A 17800-nucleotide genomic window follows, 5' to 3' on the forward strand; every position below is an offset into this window, starting at 1 on the left:
TGCTACTTTCAAATATAAAATGGGAAAGGGTAAAAATTTAGAGGGGTGAAATATACATCATCTCACACTTGAAATGCCATGATACTGAAGGAAATGACTAGGCCACGCCTGAGGGCGGGATCAAACAGGTCATCAGTCTTGAGTCCCTCCATGTTCACAAAAGATCTAATTCCAGCCCTCTGTGAATTCCATTGACTCTTCTCTACCGCCAATTTGCTTTGACCTTTAGTAGTTTAGATTCATGTACATAGCTTAAACTTGAAATAAACCCTTATATTAATTTGAACTGCCTGGCTTTCCTGATTTCTGCGCTTGACAGTTACAAACTAGAAACAGCTGCAAAGAAGAATATTTGTAACTCAGATTTGAAATGAGGGTTCCTTGGTGTTCTCTGGGCTTGCTTGTTTTTTTGCAGACATTTCATTACCCAAACTAGTGGTAGCGATTATCCTGACTTTTCCTTTCCTTTCCTCCAGTCCATCAGAAAGGGGCACAGACTTGTAGAAAGTCTTGTACTTCAGCATCATTTTTTTTTTGCTCCAAAACTTGACCTTTCCTTTCCTTTTGCCTAGTAACAATGCCATTGTAAAACAATTTTGGCTAATGTGTTGATGTCACAGTAACTTGGCAGAACAAAACCAACTCCACAACAAATGATTCTCAAACTATAGTCCATCAGGATTGCAAACAGATATTTCAAGCAACATTTCCCCCTAAACATCTATTTGCACAAAATATCACCCACCTCCCTGAAACATTTATGGCAGTTCTGGCCTTAAAACATGTTTTTTTTTAAAAAAAAAAACTACTATCCAAATGTATCTTGGCACCAGGTGAGATGTGTACCAAAAAGCAAAAATGGCAACTATGATTATGCAATTGAAGCCCACCTATTTTAGGTGTACTGTATTGTGCATATAATGCTTATAAAAAGAGGGCAAGGATTGGATCATGCAGTCATGGCTACTCCCTTGACTTTACCACCCCCTTACCCCTGTAATACTGGTAGTCCTCAACTTACAACCACAATTGAGCCCAAAATTTCTGTTGCTAAGTGAGAAATTTGTTAAATGAGTTTTGACCCATTTTATGATCTTTCTTGCCACAGTTGTTAAGCGAATCACTGCAGTTCTTAAATTAGTAGCACAATTGTTTCCTCATGGACTTTGCTTGTCAGAAGATTATAAAAGGTGATTACATGACCCCGGGACACTGCAACCGTCATAAATACGAGTCAGTTGCTAAATGTCTGAATTTTGATCACGTGACTATGGGGATATACTGCAATGGTTGTGTGAAAAATGGTCATAAGTCACTTTTTTCAGTGCTGTTATAACTTTGAACGGTCACTAAATGAACTGTTGTAAGTTGAGGAGTACCTGTACTATCACTCAGTGGTGCTGCAACTGCTGCATATCAGAAGTGGTTACACTGAATAGTTGTTGCAGTGTATGCCTCCCAGCATACACAAAGGACAGCACAGCAGGAGGCTGATGGTGCAGATCAGCAGAGGGGTTGGACAGCTCCGGGCGATAACTGCTCACTCAGGATAAGCCTAATGAGTTAAGCTGTTGACAGCCCCAGGCATGGTCAGCCTGGTGGGAAGCCAGGATCTACACCCATTGTCACCTGCACTGGCAGGAAGCCCAGGTTTGAACTGATTGGATGCCATCCACCTGGGCAGGTACAAATAGACGCCCGGCTTCCCTGTTTCCCCAGTTCATTCTGTTCAGAATAAACTCATCTTTACCCCAGCTCTGTGTCCGTCTCTATGTGAAGCACGCGACTTTACACTTGTTGCTCATAAGATGGCATGGGAGAAAGTCATGAAGTTCATCATAAGTCCTAGATTCATGGAATTGAATCTGAAAGGTGGACAGGTTCTTTGAGATCATCAAGTTCAATTTCCTGTGCAGCAATTCAGTATGATATCATTAATGGCAGAATAGAGAGAACAGAAACCTGCTAACTATTTAGATAGTACTCTCAGCGGCGTATTGCAATTTGCTGTCAAAAGTCCCATTGCTGTTAGCAGGTTAAAAAGGCATTATTTTTGCAACAAAAGCATGGAAGGATTCTCTATTACAGGCAACAAATGAAAAATAACAGCTGCAGTTATTGCTCCTAAAGAGAACTGAGAGGAGTAATGCTGTCTCTGGCATTGCCTTTCATTTTCCAGTAACAATCGATGCAATATTTTGTATAAATAAGTAAGCAATATTTTAAGGAGCTGGAGAGGCACTGAATACAGTAGCCACATCAATTTTCCTTTGGGAAAATAAATGTTATGACACTGGAAATGTAGAGAAAACAGGAGGGAAACTCTGTATTTTAGTCTTTTGATTTTACAAAATTATTTGTAAAACAGTGACATGGTGTTTAGGAAACACATTTTTATAGAAGTGGGTGAAACGAAATAAACCAAAGAATTTACATAATAACTGGGAAGCTTCTGATATGAAGGCTTCCCTGTTCTGTTAGCTACATTAATTCTCTCCTCTCCCAGCTGTGATAAGAAAATAATAAACTATTCAATATGATCTGTTCCAGATATTACAAGATAATTTACATACTTGAGATGAATTATAAATGATCATTCAGCTTGTATCTTTGCCTACATTGTATGCTTTTCATCATTGTCAAGAGTAGGAACAGTTCCAAATCAGTCTCTTCCCCCCTCCCCTGCCCTCCATAATCGTTTGACATCCCATTTCACTGCTTCCAGAGTTCATTGCTGTATCTGCTCTTTGTGTTTACTCACTCTACCTTCCTCCTTTTTGGCCACGGCAGTGGATCCCAAAGTGGGGGGAGAGTAGGACTACTGGACAATGTATCTAGAAAAGCACTTAGGAATGTCGGTTTCAGTCTAGAAAAAAAACCAACAATCCAGAAGTATATTGAAAGGGCCTGGAAGTGACTGTAAACAAACTGCCTTTGGAAGGAATGGGAAGCTTTTGAGATGTTTATCTGAACTGGAGGCCGGGCAGGGAGGTCGCAGACTCCTCTACCAAGCCAACACAAGCACTAGAGACGCATGATTTCATTTTATTGTCATAACCTCTTGACCCCCTAGATGCTGTGGTGGAGCTTGCATTTCCGGGCTGCATTTTGGCTGAGCTTTGCTCAGCTTACAACTAGCAAATTGGGACATTTGTGGGATTGAAACACCCGCAGCATGACTCAAAGCTGGCACTGCCACACGAGCAGCTAAATGGCTGCTTGAGGTAAAATAATTTTAAGGGCCATCAGTCAAGTAATGAGCAAGGCAGCAGCCGGGTGGGGTGGGGGAAGGATTCCTGAGTTATCCTTGGCTTTCCCAAGACATTTCTCTGAATAACTCTTCTCTGTGATCTTTGGGGGAAGATCATACATGTGTCACAAATGTGGAGAATGTTCTTGGCCAGAAAGCACCAAATTAAAGAATGTTTAGGTAGTCCTCAACTTACTACCACAATTGCTAATCAAGGTGGTTGTTAAGTGAGTTGTGGCCAAATTTACAACCATTTTTTGCCTTGGTTGTTAAGTGAATCATGCAATTGTTAAATAAATCTAGCTTCACCCTTTGACTTTGCTTGTTGGAAGCTGGCTGGGAAGATTGCAAATGGCGATCATGTGACCCTGGGATGCTGCAACCATTATAAATACATGCCGGTTTCTAAGAGCCCGAATTTTGATCATGCTATTGTAGGGATGCTGCGTCAGTTGTTGTAAGTCACCTTTTTAGTGCTGTTGTGACTTTGAATGGTCACTAAATGAATGACTGTGAGTTCAATGATTATCTGTATGCTTCTTTAAATATTCTGAGCAATGTCCTTTCCTCAGCTAAGGATCCACAATCATGCTGAGGCTTGCTGATGTGACATAGTCCATACAGAAACAAAGGATCTCATCTGAACTTGATTTAAGCAGAAACTGCAATAGGGCAGCCATTTTGGTTTCTTCAGCATTTCAAAGTACGGCCTCTTTAGGTCTGTTGCAATAGATTTAACATGAAGAGTCCAAATGTATAGAAATAAGCATAACTGAATTCAGGGTAATTTATTCTGTATGACCACATAATAGGGTTTTACAGTGAACAGGGTTTAGACAGTAACTCGTCCTTGTAAAATACAGTGTCCATATTTTCTTGGGGAAAAAAATAAAGGATGAACCTGAAAAAGGGGCAAATCTGAAACAGGTACTTCCACCCTTAATCTTAAAGAGGTTTACAGGGTAAAACTTTTACTTATTTTACTTTACAATTCAAAATTCAGGAGTGAAAGCAAGAATACATTTTTATAAATGTATATACTAATAAAACATTCAAAATCAAACAGCATATGTAAATATATTTTAAAAAGACAATTCAATTTCTACACTTTGTAACATGAAGGTAAAGAGACAATATATTGAGTGGCTCCATTTGTTTGGCTCAGGTTAAGTGACCAAAATAGAAATGAGTTTTTGAAAATAAAGGATATCCTTTACTGTATAGTAACTAAAGGACATATGGTCACTGTATTTTTACAGTGCAGTGCTATGTTCTTGTACTATTCATGTGCCATTGGTTTTTGGGGACTAGCCAATTAAATGCTATCTTCGTTTGGTTGTGTGGACTAAAAACCTAATAAATATCTGCAAGAAGTCAGAAGATAAATGCAATACAGATACATCTTATATGGTAATGAAATCTCTGATGTCATAAATTGACATTTTCTTGCTAGTTTTTAATATAATCTTGTTTTTCAGCCAATGCACAGTAATCATTGTACATTGTGCATTGTGCAGTAATCATTTATTTTTGTTATTTCTGATAAGGAATAGGGAGCTAATGTGTTATGTATAAGAAAATCAAACTTCACATTAAGTTCTTTCAATTGTCCTCAAAACACAGGAGTTCAAGCCTGGAAATCCAACAAAAAGAGCCTTTCAAATGTTGTGACTCAAAAAAAAAAAAATCCAGTTGTTTCCTTTGACCAATCTGGTGCCATCTCCTAAATCTGAGCTGTCTGGGAAAAACAGCTGAACCATTCAGAAAATTAGATGCCTAACCAAATGGAAGCTCTATTTACAGAAATTTAGAGCAGGGACTGAAAGAACAAGGAGTTTCAAATTAAAAGATCTGATTGAAAACAGACATAAATGACTAAACTTAATTACAAACTTTGAGAACATCTCAGTTAACTTCATCTTATTGGGAATGGTTTCCTTCTTTAATAAGTATAAGAAATATTAATTATTTTACAACTCCCACTTTTCAGGTCTAAAGTCTGAGTCTCAAATGTTGGAATCTGTTTTCCACACCAAGCCCCCAGTCTCCGTCCCCCAGGATTTAAAAGAAAACAGCAAATATATGCAGAGTGATTTCCACATTAATGTTTGCAGTTTTCAAGCATTTTATTATTGGATATTTTGACGTGTCAGCAGAGTAGTTTTTTTTGTAAAGACCAGGGCTTTTTTTTGTTGTAGAACGCACCGGAACAGAGTTTCAGCACCTTTTTTTGATGGATTTTTCCAGAGTTGCCTTGAACAAAATCCTAGTCTTTTAGATGCACTAAAAATTGAAGGGGTTTTTTTTCAATTACAAAGGTAAACCTTGTAGGGTAGGCAAGGTGGATTGTATGATGTGTGTGAGTTCCGGCACCTTCCCCCCCCCTGCCAAAAAAAGCACTGGTAAAGACATATAAAAATAATGGTGTTGGCCACAGAAACAACAGTATTATTCATTTTAGATAGTCCAATGCAACATTATTACCACTTTGTCATGTCTCTGTCTGCTGCCAGCCTGTGTGATCTTCTTGCAGCAGCTAATTGTTTCTGCAACTTCTTTGCAGAGGTGGCATCTGCTGCTGTTTCAGAATCTTCTCATTTTTGGTTTTGTATGAATTTGTTTTTAAGGCTTGGTCTTGTGCATCCAGAATTAGCCCCTCTGTCTCTTTCTTCAACTTTCCTGCTTTTAGCCATTGCCAGTTCTTGTTATCTGCTTTGCCTGCATTTTTTTAATGCATTGGCCATGTAATACTTTGCCTTGCCATGTCTCTTCTCTATTTGGTCTTTCTTGTAGGCCAGCTTGGTCTCTCTGGTGATCAGTAAGCCTTCATGGTATACTAGCTTCAGTGCATCTTCTTCATTGTCCTTCAAATAGTCTTCCAATGCCCTTTTTCCTTCTTCAACTATGTGGTGTACTTCCAATATTCCACACCCATCTATTTTCCTTGTTAATAGAGTCTGTCAACATCACTGTATGGATGAAGGTCATGATTCATTGTCATTATTTTTCTGGTCTTCATCTCCAGGGTTTTAAATTTTGCTCAAGTCCAGTCCATTATTCTAGCTGCATATTTAATGACTAGAATTGCTAAGATGTTAATTACCTAGAGGGTATTTCCTCCATTCAGTTTGGACTTTAAAATCTTCTTCACTCTCATGATGCATTCACTTTTAATCTTCTTCTTGACTTCAGTGTGCTTGATGTTGTCAACTTGAAGGAGGCCTAGACATTGGTAGTGATTTTCTTCATCCTGAATCTTAATGTTACTTTCCTAGGGCAACTTGAGTCCTTCAGCTTTCACTATTTTTCTCCCTATGGATGGTAACAGTGGCACATTTGTCCGCTGTAATATCCTGGCTATATATATGGACAGTGTTGAGCAGCGATTCTATTTCAGATGGTATTTTTCCATACAGCTACAGGTTAACCAGATAAGGAAGATTAGATAGTTTGGTAAATTTTCCCCCACATTTGATGCCCATGGTCTCATTTGTTCAGTGGAGTTGACAGACAAATCAATGCAGTGATAAACCATAGTGATAGTGAATCTCCTTGAAAGATTCCTCTCATGATATTACCTGCTCGCAGTCTATCACCATGGACCAGCAACTCTGGCTTCCATTGTGCCATTGATCTTTGCACAAAGCTTCTCATGCTTCTACTGATTCCTGTTATTTCTAGGCACTTGATCATCCAGTCATGTAGCAGGGAGCCAAATGCCTCCTTGTAATCAAGTCCAGTCTACATTCAAGTTAGTCTTCCTTCTCTTGCACTTTTCCCAAATCATCTGGTCAATTAGGAGGTGATCTTTTGTTCCTCTGCTGTTTGGTCAGTTTCATTTCTGCTCCAGTGGCAAAAGCTTATTTTCATCTAAATGCTGTTGAACCGCATCAGTTACAATACCAGTAATTTAAAAATTGTTGATAACCAGGTAATCAATCTCTAGCTGCCTGGTGCTTCTCCTTTTATTGGATCTTTCATTATAAGATAGGTTTTACCAGATTATGCAATCTTCAATTTTACCTCCTCGCAGTGGGTGTAGAGCAGTCAGATGTTCAACCAAAAACCATGCAGCTCATTTTCAGCTGGTGCTGACTAATTCTTGATCATTCTTACCCTTTTCATCACCATTTTAGCTGTTAATACAACTTCTTTCATTTCAGCTTCCTTTTTATTTTTCTTTCCCTTTTTTTTCTTTTTTCTTTGGGTTGTCCCGTAGCTCTGCCCAGAACTACATTGTTTCTCCTTTGTCAGTTGTTGACTGATCAGTAGCAGCCTGTCCATCAATCTCAATTGACTTCAAATGGAGATTCTGCCTATTGCATGCAATTTGAGATTAATATATACTAATATTTTTGACTATAGTTGATGCTTGCTTTGATTCCTTTTGTTTTTTTAGTTAAAAAGCTTTAGTCTTTCTGAGGAGAAGGTAGAGGAGAGGGTAGTACCTGGTATGGGAATAAAAACTATTCAGTAACCATGCTGATTTCCTCTAATGCTGATTCCCTTTGGTTTGCCTCTGCAGTCAGTGTTACTTCTGACAAGGTTTTGATTTCTTTGCCCTGGTTAGACTGTTGTAGTTTTTCCCATTCTGCTTCTGTGAATACTTTATTTCGTATTATAAATTGACATTAATCGGCTAACATCTGTTCTATTATTTCTGATTCTGGATGTTATTATTTCCAGAACTGGTGCATTTTTTTCCAGGTATCCTCTTCCCGTTGGACTCGATTTGTAATAACAAATCATTATTTCTTTGTTTATTTCATATTTTTGTGATGGATAAATAACTTTTCTTCCAGTAGTCCTGCAGCTGCTGGCCCTGGTTGCTCAGCCAACAGACCCGAGTCCTGTAGCCCATTTGTCGCCAGATGTCCAGGAACAGCAAAACCTAGCATAGCCCTTTTTGGCCCAAGCAATGGCTAGTCCAGTGTGAGTTTCTGTAATTTACATCTCATCATATTTTTTATACGAGAGACACTCTTCATTTGGCTCCTCTGATGAGGCCTATTCATCTGACATCTCACATAGCTCTCTTCCTCCTCAGACCATGCAAGTCCCCCAAACCATGTCAAGGTAATGTCTCATGGAGGTTATTTTTAATTATTAAAATTTTATCCTGTCTTTTATATATTTTGGGAATTCAAGATGGCAAACATAACAAATATTCCTGCTTCCTATGTTCCCCACAACAATAACACTCTGAGGTGAATAACCCAAAGCAACCTAGCTGGTTTTTGTGCCTAAGTGGGAACTAGAACTCACAATCTCCTGTTTTTTGGCCAGCACCTTCATTGGCATATCAAACTGTCTCTCTCTCACACTTAAACATTGGAATTCACTAGTAGGAGATGTGTGCTGGATACCAGCTTGGCTGGCTTCAAAAAAGGATTGGATCAATTGGATCAATTCACGGAAATCAAAGAGATCAGTAGCCTTTGGCCTTGCTGGCAGCCTGAAGGCCATCAGCTGGGAGACTAGTGGGCCTGCCTGTGCAGTTGGCTGGCCACTGTGAGAATGGACTGCTGAACTAGATGGGGCCAAAGATCCGATTCAGCAGTGCATTGCTTATATTCTTATGGCTGCCATTTTAATATATTTTAGGAGAGCCCATCGCTGCAACCATTTCACAAGGTTGTCCACAACATGTTCTCAAAAAATCTAAATGAGACTGCTGTCACACAATAATTAGCAAAGTAGCCTCTGCTCTAATATGTACGAATAAAAAAAGTTACAGATTTCACATACAGGTTTGCTTGTTTCAAAATGGGTTCCAGTTTCTGCTCGAAATTTTTCCGAAAACTTACTTGTTCACCACAAGCAGCTTTAGTGGTTTGGTAGGAAGTCATACTTAAGGCAGCTTAAAACATTTAGAACTGGTTATGCCTTGTGGTAAGATGCAATTTAAGCATGGTTTGCTGCTAACCAAAACTGGATGGTTTCAAACACTATGCTATATGATCCAGGGACAGCCATCCAATAAGATGTAGACTCTGCATGAATGTCAGATCCATTTTTGCAGTCCCTAGAGCACTATTTTTCAGCAGTGGGATTTCATTTAAGCAACAGTCAAAAGATGCAAGAGACACTGCAGGCTGTGAGTTTATTTTTTATTTTTGTTTGTTTTAAGTTGAGCTCAACTTCTGAGGCCTTTGTAAACATGACCATGTTATTTTTTTGCCAACTAATGGAAAAGTGGTTTGTTTGTTATTTTTTTCCAAGATATTTTCAACTTCTTAGCCTACCTTCAATGCTGGGGTTTTGGTGGTCTCCCAAGTATTAATTGAGATGACCCTCTGCTTAGCTTTTTTTGAGATTTGCTATGTGTATCATTCAGGAAGCCGAAGACCCACCCATACTCAGAGGGCACCCAGTTGAGAAAGGCTGATGTGGAAAATCCTAAGTTGAATTCTGGATTTGATGGACTCTATTCACACATTGCGTTAATATCATGGTTTGCTTTATCATTGATTTGAAGAAATGACAGTGGCTAAGCTCACATCCTATACTGTCATACTGTGGTTTGCTTGTTTGCTTTGGCTTTTTAATTTGGTGCATGTGTGGCACTAATCCAGAGTTTGCTATAGCTGTAGACAAAGCCACAAATGGCTAGGTTCACACAACACACTGAGCCACAGCCAACCACATAATGGCACAATGTGGTTTGAATGCAGCTGTGGTCTGAAGCTGTTTAAAGCCAACTCAGTTGAGCAGTTCAACTGAGAAGAAACACAAGGTGAGATGATGCCATGGATTGCAGATGGCTGCAGAATGGCTACGCAAAGGTACTTTTACAGTTGTTCCTTTAAGCAGCACACAGGAGTTTGAAAAGCTAAATGCACAATTGCCAGAGAGCTCTGGCACACTGGAAGAAATAGGATGCTCCAAAACAAACAGGACTAAAATTAGCATTTTGTGCTTTCTCATGTTTTGACCAGCAGAAAAAAACCTGTAAGAGACACCCAATTAATCTTTTCTCAGACTCCCCATATCTCCACTAAACTGAAAATGAAAAGAGGAAAAAGCCTGTTAGAAGCCACTGGGAAGCAGGGAGCAGCTTCTCTGCCTTATCATATACAGACGCTTGGAAAAGATGGAAATCTTTTGTTCCTTCTTGGCTAACATCCTAAGCACTTCAAAGTAAAACTCAGGTTCTGACTCCTCTTTTGAGCTGGCCTTGCTGCCCTGGAGAGGAAATTTACTTCAAGTCAGCAAATAAATGGCCTGATTAATCCACTTGAAAACCTTTAATCATTTGCCAGTGCTAACATTTTAAAAACCTTGTCAGCAGATAATTCAGATTAAATTTCTAATTTTGCAAGGAATTCTGTATGTTGGTTTCCTACATTATATTTTGCAACAGCCCATTCACATGTTGTTGTACTATAGTTTAAAATGCCAAATGGTTACAAGTCAAGCATTTTATAACTCTGTGTAAATAAATAAATAAACAGGGCAGCAAGAATATTCATGCTGGAATAAAACACATATAAAAGGTAAAGGTAAAGGTTCCCCCGCACATGCGTGCTAGTCGTTTCCGACTCTAGGGGCCGGTGCACATCTCTGTTTCAAAGCCGAAGAGCCAGCGCTTGTCCGAGGACATCTCCATGGTCATGTGGCCGGCATGACTAGATGCCAAAGGCTCACAGTATGCTGTTACCTTCCCACCGCAGTGGTCCCTATTTTTCTACTTGCATTTTTACAATACATTTTTTTAAAAAAACAAAAGCCCTCCCAACCCCCTCCCCTCTCCCCAACCCTCCCCAGCACCTCCCTCCCCTTCCCCTCCCCCCTCCCCGACTTCCCAGAGCTCAATACAGGGTATAAATATACAAACAATCATAGTCTACCTTATGCAAACAACAATAAAATATTAAATATATTGCACTTTAACTCTTATAAAATAACTACAAGTAATTTAAATATCACATCAATACTTATTCAAATGCTAGATGAAACTTTTTAGTCCCATATTTATTCTGGATATAATCAATCCATCTTCTCCACTCCACAATATATCTCTGTTGCGACTGGTCTTTCAAGTACGCTGAGATCTTTGCCATTTCCGCCAGATTGGAAACTTTTAAAGTCCATTCTTCTATAGTCGGCAGTTCTTCCTTCTTCCAATATTGCGCTACTAAAAGTCTCGCTGCCATAATTAAATTCAACATCAGCTTAGTGTCCACAACAGTAGTATCAGTAATAATGCCCAGTAAAAACAGTTGCGGACAAAACTTTATCCTTTTCTTGAATATCTTTTGCATGTTCCACCAAATTTTAATCCAAAAAGCTTTAACCTTTCTACAGGTCCACCATATATGAAAATACGTTGCATCTTCACCGCCACACCTCCAACATTTGGGCTGGCAGTTTGGATACATACTTGCTAATTTTCTACTTGCATTTTTAAGTGCTTTTGAACTGCTAGGTTGGCAGAAGCTGGGACGAATAACAGGCACTCACTCTGCTACGCAGCACTAGGGATTCGACCCACCAAACTGCCAACCATCTGATCGACAAGCTCAGCGTCCTAACCCACTGAGCCACTGCATCCCTAAAATGCCTAAAATGCCTTGGTGGAGCAGTGGGCTAATGCCTCCTTAAGGAACACCAGCTGCCTGCAATTAGTGCAGGTTCGAGTCCCACCAGGCTCAAGGTTGACTCAGCCTTCCATCCTTCCGAGGTAGGTAAAATGAGGACCCAGATTGTTGGGGGCAATTAAGCTGACTTTGTAATAATGCTGCTTGGGGTGTGTGTGAAAGCCCTAATAAGCAGGCATATACATAGAATGAAGGCTACTGCTAAGCTTGTAAGCCGCCCTGAGTCTTCGGAGAAGGGCGGGATATAAATGGAAATAAAATAAATAAAATGAATAAAACACATATATTCAGGGCCAATGTAGGAGATTTGCCTTTGGCATATCAAATTTGGTAGAAATATGGAGAGGGAAGAAATAATGCTGGAATTAATTCCATTTATTATTCTATTTATTCCATTCTTTTTATTTATATTGCTTTCAGGTATGTTCCCAAATAGGTTTTGTTTTATAACCCTCTCTGGAGGGAATTTAACTGAATGTAGTATAAAATAAATAAATAAAAGACAGGCATCTATGGGGCAGAGGCCTCAAAAAATATAAAAATGCTGGCTAAGATGGTTCGAAAAAGAGGCAGGGCTTCAGCCATACGGTTTTGATTATTATTTTTTTTGAAACACTCCCTCCCCTTTCCTGGATATCCCTTCGCTAAAATCTGTAAAATTGTAAAACCACATTAACAGAATAAACAGAATTAGTTAGTCCTTGATGTACAACAGTTCATTTAGTGACAGTTCAAAGTTACAATGACACTGAAAAAAAGTGATTTACGGTATAACTATTTTTCACTCTTAGGACAGTTGCAGCATCCTCATGGTCAGGTGATTAAAAATTCAGATGCTTGGCAACTAGTTCATATTTATGATGGCTGCAGTGTCCTGGCTGGGTCATGTCATCATCTTTTGTGACCTTCTGACAAGCAAAGTCAATGGGGAAACCAGATTCACTTAACAACCGTGTTACTAACTTAACATCTCCAGTGATTTATTTAACAACTGTGGCAAGCAAGGTCGTAAAGTGAGGCAAAACTCACTTAACGACTCACTTAGCAACATAAATTTTGGGCTCAAATGTGCTCATAAGTTGACGACTACCTGTACTTTTAATTTTTTTAAGAATTCAAAAATATTTTGTAAAAGCTTCTTTGACCTCTCTTGCTGGTAGGTCCTCCCTTCCTGAGTGCAGTGCTCACAAAAGATCTTTGGCAAAGTTTTATATTGAGAGCAGAGAAGGTATGTGTGGGACAAGGGACTCCTCAAATCATGACAGGCCTTTTTGGCCCAAGCTTTGGAATGACACAGGTGTAATTTGTGATGTGTGACTCTGCTGAATTCCTTCTGAATGTGCCAAATGTTTTCTTCTGATTTTTTATTTCTTTCTTGTCCTTGACTTTGACCACTTCTCTTTTTCTGCTTTCTTCATTGTTGCAGGGTGGCAGAAGATGCAATGGATTTCGCCTGGCCTATGTTTCTCAGATTCTCTATAGCTTTCCTGATTGGCTCCGTATGTATCTTTTCAGCTGGTCCAAAGTTTTTAATCCTGAATACTTAATAGAGATGTTTACTTTTAAATAGGGGCACGTAGGATTGCATTGCAACAGCTGTCATTTAATAATGATGGTAATAGGATTCCCTGGCCCCTCCTTTTTTTTTGTCTCCTCATGACTTATTTTTCCTTGCACAAACCATTGTATGATAAGATGACATCCAGTTAAGGTCAAAAGACAAGATGACTGAGGAAGAGGAAATCACGTGGATGTTATTTGGAATTGTTAAATAAGCTTGCTGCAAAGGTGAAACTTGCTTTCCAGTCAGCTGGTTGATAGAAACCTCCATGTATTTGGTGTTTGAAACAATCAGGCGTGTGTAGCTGATTTCTTTGCACCCGGGATGCATTTAGATGACTGACTGCAATTTGCAATTTTTCACAAATTTCTAACTTGAGAGTGTTATTTTTATTTTAAAGCCTTATTTTGCAGAAAGATAGAACTATCAATTACTGAAGGTCACAATTTAGTTGGCTCAGGATTAATGTACGGGGTAAAACTGGATCAAGTCTTGTTCTCCTGTTCTACATAAAGTATTAGGCAAGAGGAAATTCATCAGTTAGTACATTACTGCTCATTTTCTTTTCTATTTTACTATTGCATTCTAGGAAATGGCTAACTTTATTATATTTATACTGCCCTCTACCGGTTCTTTTAAGGTCACTGAAATTGTGCTCATGTACAGGACATTTATCTGCTGAGTACCATCTACAAACTATGGTTGGATGATATGCTTGTGTAAGAGGTATTTTTCTCTGCTGGTGAACAAAATTTGCCCACATGCATTCTTCGCAAAAGTTGATGACTTATTCTGTTTTTTTTGTTTCCCAGTAGTTTTGGCTGGCTCTGGAATTCTGGGAATTGAAGTCCACACAGCTTAAATTTGCCAAGTTTGTGAAACACTGCTCTAAATAATTCGTTGCATTTTGAATGCTATATGCTGCCTTGAGAACTGTTTGGGAAATTGGAAGGGCAGGACGGAAATTATTTGAATAATTATAGGCCTGCTCAAAGCAAAGTCCTTTGAAGTTAAGGGCATGTATTCATAAAATGCTAGTGGCTTTAATCTTTTTGCAGTCCATCTACCTCATGGGATGGGTGAATTCCATGTGGCTTTCTGGAGGGTAAAAGCATAGGCAGGGGTGTTATGAAGAGAATTACTGCACGATGGCAATACCGTACATTCTAGAGTTGAGACATAACTCTGTGGCCTAAGAGGATGCATTGTCATGTGAGCTTTCTTCTACAACTATGTGCTTATAAAATCTGTCTCACAGGTGCTTGATAATAAAATTGGCACAATTCATGAAAGCCTCTATTTAAAAATGAGTTATATTAGACAAAGATGACTTTAAAAAATTCTATGTGTCTAGTCAGAATAACCCTACATATACTTTTTGAGAGCCAAATGTCAGTGCTGTTGAGAAGCCCAAAGGCTTGTCAGTGCTAATTCTGGCTGATACATTATTTTACTCTCCACTTCCTTTGTCAGTCAGTTCTTTATACCAAGTCCTGGGCTTAGCATAAAACCTTCCTTTTGGTGAGGAAATGCTTTAAGATGGAGGGATCTTGAACCTAGCAAATTCCCAGCCTCTCTCCTGAAGTTCTTTGTTTGGCCTTCTACTTAACACCAGTGAAGTAGCTCCTGAGGCTTCTGGTGAGAAGAATAATTCTTTCTATAATCTCAGAGGAGGCGATTCCAACAAATCCAGCACTCCGTGAGGTTTCATCTGGTACCAGAGGACAGCAACATCAGCTTACGACTATATTGGCAGTTGGAGATTTAAGAGGCTGTACGAAAAAAATATTTTCTGTACTTATCACTAAAAAAAATTGCTGACAGATTCTGTATGTTTTTTTAAGTGACACTGAGACAAAAGAAATGTGTGAGGAAGCTTGTTTTAAGATTCTTTCAAAGTTCTATTAAACAAAAGTTGTCTCCTGTTTAGATTATAAAGTATCAGGATCATAAGGTCAGTGCTCTATTTAGCATCATGGGGGAGAGAAGAACAAACACAAGCTGATTTGTCAGCAAGGCTTTTTCTACGCCTCTGCACGTTGACCCAGCTGCCTAGGCAAGTAAGCATTCCCATGAAGGCTGCTCCTAGGATACAGTGTATAAGAAAAGGAAATGTTTCTTTCTCTCACATATGCAAACTGCTGGAAAACATTCTGTTATATTGGGACTGCTTTCTTTTACAGGCCTTCATTGCGTGGCTTTTTTGTAAGTTATTTCTTTTTTACTGTATTTGCAAATAATTTCCCATTAAAAAAATCTGAAAGCTGTTCCAAATCTTGCACAGGGAAGCTTCTTGGCGAATCATGAGCTGCATCTACACTATCCACATGAATTCTGACAGAATCTAGTTCAGAGGGAATATTTGTGATCCCTTTGAGTCACTTGATTTTAATAAAACCATTTTCCTGGAAAGTGGAAGGTCATGATTGCTAATAATGACTGCCAAGGAACCAGAGAACAAGCACTCCCTTTTCCTGCAATTGGAGCTCATAACAAGAACTCCTTTTTCCTGCAGAAAATATTTTTTTTAATAAATGAAACTGAACTGTGTTTTATTTACATGTGCGTTAACTAATACCGTAGTTTGAAAACATGTTGGCTCACTCCAAGCCTCTTCCCACTACTCAAGTTTGGATTTGAGATTTCTCTTAATTTGAATATGCAAGGTACAGATATTCAGTACCAACAGCAGGAAGGAAGGCAGCCTCCTGAATTGAGAGGGATACTCTGGCTATTATTACTGTTCTGATACTGAGTGTTTTCATAGCCGGAGCCACAGGTCTACATGGTCTTTGATCCATGAGGCATCATACTGAGATACAACCAGCTTTTGACCTCCTGTTCCTTTTGCTGCTCTGGCAACAGCAGTGACAAATAACAGGGCTACAGTTATTTTTAAAAATGGGTGGAAAAAGAAGAGGCATTTGACACTTACAATTCTCAGTTGGCTTAGATATTACAGGTGATGCATTTCACAAGGCTGTTAAACCTGTGCTTTTCCAACATACCTTTGGCTCTAGAGGATTGTGGGCATTGATTTTAGGTGTGTAAGCATAGACTGTTAATTGTATTTTAAAATAATTAATATTGTCACAGGAAATAGTTTATTTTTGCTTTGTTCTTCACTTTTCATACTCTTAGTTGATTGGGGTTATTAACAAATCTTGTAACAATAAAAAGTCTATAATAATAGAAAAAGTAGCTAGTGCTCCCCAAGATTAATGTAATGGTAAAATGAGAGGCTTCCTTAAGTTTACACAAATCACCAAAGCTGAGGCTTAAATATCCTTCAGGGGATCTGTGAATGGGTAAAAAAGTCAAGATGGCAGTTACTGCCACACAATCAAAGCCCCAGCCTTTTAAAAATGTGTTTCATAACACATGTTGAAAAAGGATGGAGCTTCAGTCTCAGCCACCATCTTGATTCCTGCCCGCCCCCCACCTTATAAATCTGGATCATCAACTGCTGTTGATTCTAAAGTCAACTTTTTATTGGAGGAGCCAATGTTTTGGCTTATGCCACTGCCACTGCTCTAAAGAGGGGTCCCCAGGTCAGTACATAGCTCATCCAGAAACACGATGGTTGGGATCTCAGAGATTCAATATTTTCTTGTCTAGACAAACTAGAATTAATCTCATCAAAGCAATGTGTCCAATTTCAGAATTTGAACAATGGTGTGTCTAGATGGGAGAGGCTCACATCAGAAGACTGATTGGTGATGGGACTGATTGGCGAAGTCCATTGGTGATGGACTTCCCAGAACTTTTTTCCCCCCTTTTGTTGTGCCTTTGAGTCAGTTTTTGACTCCTGACAACTGCCTGGACAAATCCCTGGTTTTCTTGTCAAGATTTTGGAAATGGTTTGCCATTGCCTGCTTTGTAAGACTGTGAGAAAAGTTCTGGCCAAAGACTCACTCTGCTGGCTTTGTACCTAAGGCAAGACTCACCATGTCCCAGTTTTTAGTCTGATGCCTTAACCACTACACCAACTGGCTACTCCCAGACCTTTATAGTAATTTTCCGCAATAGGGATGGGCAATCTGAGCCCTGCTTAGTCTCCAATCCCTGGAGCCATCTCAAGCCAGGTTCCTAAAATTGATGGCACAATATCCTGCCACTCTGAAATGGAAACAGTAACTGAAATATGCTTAATATAGTTGCAGTCAGAAAGTTGCTCCTTGATCCTCAGCTGTCACTTGATTCACAGGTGGCAGCTATAACAAGAACCACTTTTGGCCAATTAATCTTATGTCAATTGCTGCCCTTCCTGTGCAGGTTGGCTTTTTTTATCCAGTAAAGAAAAATGTTGGGGTGTCTATATAAAATAAATTAATGAAAGCAAACATCCGTGGTGGCACAGTGAGTGCCATTGCTATCCCCTCCTTCAAT

Source organism: Vipera ursinii, assembly GCF_947247035.1.
Source record: "Vipera ursinii genome assembly, chromosome: 2".
In the NCBI taxonomy this organism is placed as follows: domain Eukaryota; kingdom Metazoa; phylum Chordata; class Lepidosauria; order Squamata; family Viperidae; genus Vipera; species Vipera ursinii.